We start from the raw sequence: 7,311 nt of genomic DNA, 5'->3' as shown, positions 1-7,311 counted from the left end.
ATATACACTCATTTGAATTATTTTTTTAGATTCCACATACAAGTGATCTCATACCATTCGTTACCTATTAAATGCTCCTGAAACTTTTTAGTTCAATCATCTATGAAGCATGAGTTGTCGGTCAGAAATTGTTTGTTTTTTTTTTCCAAATCTTTTGATTTCCTTTGACATCAGAATTTAACCTAGGCACTGATGAATTAAATAAGGCCAGTATCTCAGATCTGAGACCTGGGGCTTTCCTCCTGTCCTGCCCCCATTAGCACAAATTATGCAGTCGAGTTTCCCACATTTGGGGAAATTGCAGGGTCAGTATCCAGAGTGCAATGGATAAGCCTTGCCCTCAGAAAACCACCTTTGTGATCATGGTATCTCCCTTGCCAGGTAAGTGTGAGACCTGGGCTTTTTAAACAGGGTAAGGAGACAATCAGGAAGGGAAGCATTTACTTCATCTACCCATTCATCTATTCATCTATCTATCTATCTATCATCTATCATATTCATTCATTCATAAATGTAAGCAAAAAGCTTAGCATGTAGAATAGTATGTAAGTGCTCAGGTCTCCGTGTGTGTGTGTGTGTGTGTGTGTGTGTGTGTGTGTGTTGATATGTGTGTTCAGGGTTGAACTAAAGTGGAAGTACAACTCTGCTGCCCCCCTGTGGTCCCCAGACTACCTTGCAAGTCTCTGTTAATGGCTTAGCTTAATTTTGAGATGCTTTGGGGGGAATAAACCCTGCCTTCTTTGTGTTTTAATATCCTCATAATAACCACAGAATAATAATTTTCAAAATATCAGAAGAGTGTAATGTGTAGGAGGGCATTATCCAAAATTAGACAAACTGCAGTTTGAGTTCAGTCTTTGAAACATACATATGACATTGAGAAATTTAATTAACTTGTATGAGTCCAGAGATCTTCAGCATGAAATTGGTATAATAGTGTCTCCCATCTAGTGCTTAAATTAGACCTTAATTATCTAATGCATCGACATACTTATTATAGTGACTAGCATAAAGTAAGAACCTTATAAATATTACCTTTTAATATATATATTTTAAGCACCTTCAGCACATCGTTTACTGATCTGAACTTTACATGCAATATCTCACTGAGTCATTAATAAACTATGCAGCAAGCATTTATCCCCCTTTTCCAAGTGAGTAAAGTATAACTCAGAATATGCAATAAAATATTTAAGCATTGTATAGCTAGAAAATAATTTCATTTATAGAATACTCTAGCAATACAAATGCATCAAAATTAAAAATTGAAAGTTCTTATGCAACCCTACCTTCCTAATCTCATTCCTCTCCCTGAAGGAAACCAGCCTTAGCAGTCTGGTGTGAATCTTTGCGGAATATACTTCTGATATATGGGGTGAGGGAAGCTGTGGTGGAGAGGGAGAGAGGGAAAAAGGAACAGAGGGGTGAGGAAAGAGATTCAATATTTGTGTACCTCTTGAAAAAGCTCTTTCCATTACGTTAAATTGAAGGTAATATTGTCCTTTCTGAAATCCTGGAATAAATAAAGACAGATTAATATCTAAAATCATTTTGAAGGTCTGTGACATTTTGGAAATGCAAGGTGATATTTTACTACCCCTTGCTTTACTGTTAGCCATTATCTCAGGGGACATTACTGGGGAAAAGGGAAGCTGGGAGAGGTACCCAGATACCTTCTCTCTGCAAGGTGGGGGCGCCCACCTTCAATCAAGAGACCCCCTTCAACACTCCCCCCATATGGAGGCTCCACCCATCTTAGCCTAGTAACTACATCGGTATTTCCTTCCTTCCTTCCTACTGCCCAGCTGGGGAGTTTGGGGAGGAGGCAAGTTGAGGGAGGGGGGTGAGGGAGGGGGAAGGCAGCTGGCTAGCCAGCTGCCAAAAATAAACAATCTGGAAGTAATAGTATGCCTATAACAGAGAAATCGATTTTTAAATGTAATATGTACATACAACAGAATATTATTCAGCCGTAAAAGGAATGAAATTATGATACATGCTTCAACACGGAGGAAACTTGGAAAGGTCATGCTAAGTGAAATAAGCCAGACACAAGAGAATATTGTATGATCCCATTCATATGAAATATATAGAATAGGCCAATTCATAGAGACACAAAACAGATTAGAGGTAACCAGGGCTTGGGAGGAGGGTAGAATGGGGAGTTGTGGATTAATGGATACAGAGTTTCTGTTTGGGATAATGAAAACGTTTTGGAAATAGGGGCAATGGTTGAACAGCATCATGAATGTAATTAGGTTCATGGAATTGTACACTAAAAACTGTTAAAATGGCAAATTTTATATAATCTGCATATATATCATAATATATAAACTACATATAAACCAAACTAAAAAAAAACCACAATAAAAATAATTCAGTACATTCATTCTACTTCACTAAATTTATTGTGAAACTTAAGAAAGTTTTGAGATCAGAAATTATTCATAGGAGAAAACATTGATAGATTTATCATTGTTTCATATGTGTGCGCACACACACACACAAATACACATGAGCAGAGCAGTATAAAGTCTCTTAGATCTTAGAGATGATTTGTTGATTTTGTTTTTATAAATTGAAAAGGGTAATTCATTCAACAATTTCACTTGAGGGAGAGAATCAAATATAGGCTTTTTTTTTTCAGTTCTATGTGTTTCTTCTCAGAGATCTATGTCTGAGTATCTATGAAGATATGCCTTAAATCTATATAGTAATTTAAGTAAGCCATTATGAAAGAATTTCATTTTCCAATATATTATTGTTATTTGCTCAGAGAGTAACGCAGGTTTTAGTTCCCCATTGCATCCTCATTTGTGTATTTGTATTAGATCCTCTGTCTCTAACCCATTGCATCATATCATAATTTATGTATTACCTTATATCTGGCAGTATTTTTTAGACTGCTGATTTAGAACTGCCTCCACTTGGGTGAAAGTTAACCAAGAAAAACCTTGATCTATCACGTTTTCTCCCTGGTTAAGAACCCAAACACACTTTTGTTCTATGAGCTTCTTTTGGTGTCATCAGCTTCAGTTTGTTTCTATTATCCTGCACTGCTAAAGTTTCAGCATATTCTGAAACATGCCTTGCTTTTACTATGATTCTTACAATCAGGCAAAATGAACGGAATACTGCAATATTGCACATAGTTTCAGTGATGACTATTTAATTAATACACTAATGTTTTTCTTTTTAAAAGCCCAGTTTTACAGCCTGGAATGGTTCCTTTGGTCACTTTATTAAATCACAACTTTATCATTTAGACTCAAAGTCCCAGAATTTAAATATATATATATATTTTTTCTTATTATTTATAAATTAATACATAACCAATAATTGCTTTTCAGTTGGTACTGTCATTCTTCAAATAGTGTAAAACAGAAACTTAGGGTTATCTTTGCTTCCTTTCCAACCTTTCGCCCCTCTGTTTTTCTAAAAATAAACCTGTAAATCTTATTAAATTTAGACCCAAAATATGTTTCATATCAGTCCATTACCTCCCATCTCCACTTTCTTAAACTGGGCTACTATTATCTCTTTTTCAAACTACTTCAACATCTTCTGACTGTTTCTTCTGTTTGTCTCCAGCTCTGTCAAATTTATTTTATCAATAATGCTGAAACGATGATTTTAAAACCTCAGTGAAGTCATATTACTTTCTTCAATAGCTTTCCATGAATCTTTGAGTATTCAACCCTTTACCATGGCCAGCAGGGTGCTTTGTGATCTGACCTCCTCTTCTGTCTTCAGCTTCTCCTCAAAGTAACGCCTCTCCCCAAGTAGCCATTCTGTATACATGGGTCGTTCCACAATCCATCCCAATGGAGGTCTACACACATACTAATCATCTTCTTAGAATATCCTTACTCCTATTTCCACCAGTTAGTTTGTGATCTTTTTTTCAGATCTCAGCTAATGGGATACTTTCTTAGGGAAACTTACCTTTACCTCAAGCCAGAATGTGGTCTCTTTTGAGACCAGCAATCTCAAAGCAGTTTCTTCTTTCTGTTTTATTATTAATCACAGGATTGAACTTAAATTTGAATTGATTTAAACTTTTGAGTCCCCAATTATTTAAAAACTCCAGGAGGGAATGGTTTTTGCCTGTTTGTTGCTATCACATCATTTTTTGCTTAGAGAAGTGCCTGCCCCATACTGCTCCTTAAAAAATCAGCCAAATAAATGATTGACTCTTATTGTTACTTCCATGAAAACAGGCACATGAGGGCTGATTTAAATCCCTTATCCTCCTCCAAACACAAATCTATTATAAAACAGGATATATGAAAATAGATTATGCAAGAGTATAAGAAAATATACAAATAAATCTGAAAACAGAAAGGCCTTTGTCAGTGTGGCCCCAATATTTCAATAGATAAAGTAAATAATAAAATTATTTGTACACCAACTTTTAAAGTACATATATAGAAAGGCAAACAGACCTTTAGTCATGTGTCTCAATCAGAGACACATGACTAAATTGCCTGTGACATCATCTACATCCAGTAGTAGATACTGGGGACTACGACATTGATTCTATGGTTTAATCACTTGGATATTTACATGCCATTAAAAAATGGAGTCTTGGGCTTCCCTGGTGGCGCAGTGGTTGAGAATCTGCCTGCCAATGCAGGGGACACGGGTTCGAGCCCTGGTCTGGGAAGATCCCACATGCCACGGAGCAACTAGGCCCGTGAGCCACAACTACTGAGCCTGCGCGTCTGGAGCCTGTGCTCCCAACAAGAGAGGCCGCGATAGTGAGAGGCCCGCGCACCGCGATGAAGAGTGGCCCCCGCTTGCCGCAACTAGAGAAAGCCCTCGCACAGAAACGAAGACCCAACACAGCCAAAAATAAATAAATAAATAAATGATTAAAAACTTAAAAAAAAAAAAAAAAAAGATCGAGTCTATTTCTCAAACAGTTCACTGTTCAATAGGGAAAGATGGTCCAAAATACAAGTAATTAAAGTAAGTGTGATTGATTATGGCAGAGGTAATAATAGCTGACATTGATTAACTCCTTATTACATATTGAGTACCTTGCTAAGTGATTTGTATCTAAACCTCACAACAACTTTATGCAATGGTAATTATCATTACATGTATCCCAGCGATAAGGAAGGCAAGGTACAGTGAGGTTAAAGAACTTGTCCAAAGGGCACAACAAAAGCCACAGTCATAATGTAAACAAGGTACTCAAGTCCCAACATTAATGCTCTTAGTCACATGTATACTGTGTTTCCATTTCTCTGTGGGAAGATAGTAAGACCCCTAGCATCCAGACAATTAGCATTATGATTTCTGTCCTCCATATCTTACTTATGACTTGTCTGAAAATGACATCCATCCTTCCCTGTCTCCTTATAGAGAACATGGGTATGAAGGACATAGTCAGGGGGATACGAGAAACTAGAGACTGGAAAGGGGAGCTCCCTTCCATGAGACAGGGCTCTGGGCTCCCATTGGCTGCAGCCAGACATCAAAACTAGGGGAGAGAGGATGGGATGGGGGAACTCTTTCACTTCACCAAAACAAATATACTGCTCTCCTGTAATTTGTATGCATTCCTCACTTTAAGGGCAGGGTATGGGAATTCTCACAGACAGCTGGGGGAACGTGCTCCCTTAAGAACTCTGTTTCATTCCAGATCCATAACTAGTCTACTTGCCCCCCTCCCATATTATAATAGATATAAATAACTAATCACCCTCCTAGCAACAAGACTTGAGTAAAAGCTAAGACAGAGACCTTGGGCACTGCTGTTCAAAGCCCCAGATCTCCAAAGCTGAGTGTGCAAATAAGGATGAAGAAGATGGAAGGAGAGAAACATAAAAGGGAAGGAGGGAGAGAAGGAGGACAGAGAGGGAGGGACAATGAGTGGCCTAAATCAGGAATGCACCCTGGAGAGGAGCTTCTAAAATAAATGTTCCCACCAGCCAGGGTTTTGTGAAGATGATGAAAAGAATGGTGTTTTGACTAAATCCTTGATTTCGGGGTGAATGAATAATACAGATGTATACCCACCAGACAGAGACCAAGGAGTCTCTTCTCAGTAATAATAATAAAACTTCAAAAGTGAAGAATAATTTAACCCTTGCAAAACACATTCCTCACAGCCTGTGTAAAAAGCATGGCTGGGCAATGCAAAAATTACTCACACCATTTAAATATAATGAAACCAAAGCCCAAGATCAAGTAACTTCCCCAATATTATTATTGTTGCAAAGTAGCAGAGCTGGCATTTCAACCGAATTCTTCTGAAGATGAAAGCCCAGTAATCTTGCAGACATTTTTGTCATGGACAAGACTAGTCCTGACAATCAGGCATTAAATTCATACCAAGATGTAATTTCCAAAGCATTTGAGATGTGCAGTCCACACCAACCATAATAGAAAGTGGCCTCATCTTTCTCTGGCTGATGCCACCAATTCACAGTTTTTATACTCCCAGAGATTGGTTGCCTGTACCAGATGATACCTTAAAAATTTGAATGTTACAGAGCGTTCTCACTTGTGTTAAATTTCATCATACTCCACAGCTTTTAAGAAATATTCTCCTGAACTTACCTAAATAACTAATTTTTATCTTTGTGTCTCCAAATACGTGATATGCCAATAATAATGTGTCTCGTTCTGTTAAGAACTAGTGCTCTTAAATGCTTATCATAACATCCACGTTTTATAGCTAGTTTTTGTATCTATATGATAAAATTTTGGATTCTTTGAGACACAGCACATCAATAACTAAGGCATTATGATGCTAGGCAACATGGGTTTTGACATCTATGTGTTTTGGAGATAAATGCATACAATTAACTCATCATTTTTGCAGCTTCCCCAACGTCTCTAGTGCTTCATCAACTGAATTTTCCCTCCAGATATATTATTAGTCATTCCCTCAAATCAGCTAAGTCTATTTTATTCTAATTATTTGCTTGTTTATTTATTTATATTTGTTGGCTTGTTTTGTCATAGGATGTTCATACTTGATCTCCCAACAGTGCTTAGAGCCAATTTTCTACTGATCTCTTAGGTTTCATACATTCTGGGAAACCTTTATTTATTTATTTATTTTTTTAAACATCTTTATTGGAGTATAATTGCTTTACAATGGTGTGTTAGTTTCTGCTTTATAACAAAGTGAATCAGTTATACATATACATATGTTCTGGGAAACCTTTATATCTACCCTCAATATCACCAATCAAGATAAGGAGCACCATGAAAAACACCCTGGAAGTTCCAATGCTGTTATGGCACTATTCAAATATATTAATATCTTTGTTAATTTTGTTCACAGTCTAGGCA

At 37.1% G+C, this 7,311-nt stretch overlaps 1 non-coding gene across 1 annotated transcript; it reads right to left on the bottom strand.

Moving 5' to 3' along the window:
• Positions 1-228: 228 nt before the first annotated feature.
• LOC114236543 (U1 spliceosomal RNA) lies at positions 229-389 on the bottom strand. Its single transcript, XR_003622479.1, has one exon. It is a non-coding gene; the product is annotated as a U1 spliceosomal RNA (small nuclear RNA).
• Between the last annotated feature and the right edge of the window lie 6,922 nt (positions 390-7,311).

The sequence above is a fragment of the Balaenoptera acutorostrata genome, chromosome 9 (assembly GCF_949987535.1).
Source record: "Balaenoptera acutorostrata chromosome 9, mBalAcu1.1, whole genome shotgun sequence".
NCBI classification, from domain to species: Eukaryota; Metazoa; Chordata; class Mammalia; order Artiodactyla; family Balaenopteridae; genus Balaenoptera; species Balaenoptera acutorostrata.
Note: the sequence above shows the minus strand (reverse complement) of the source record. Positions and strands in the feature narration are given on the sequence as shown.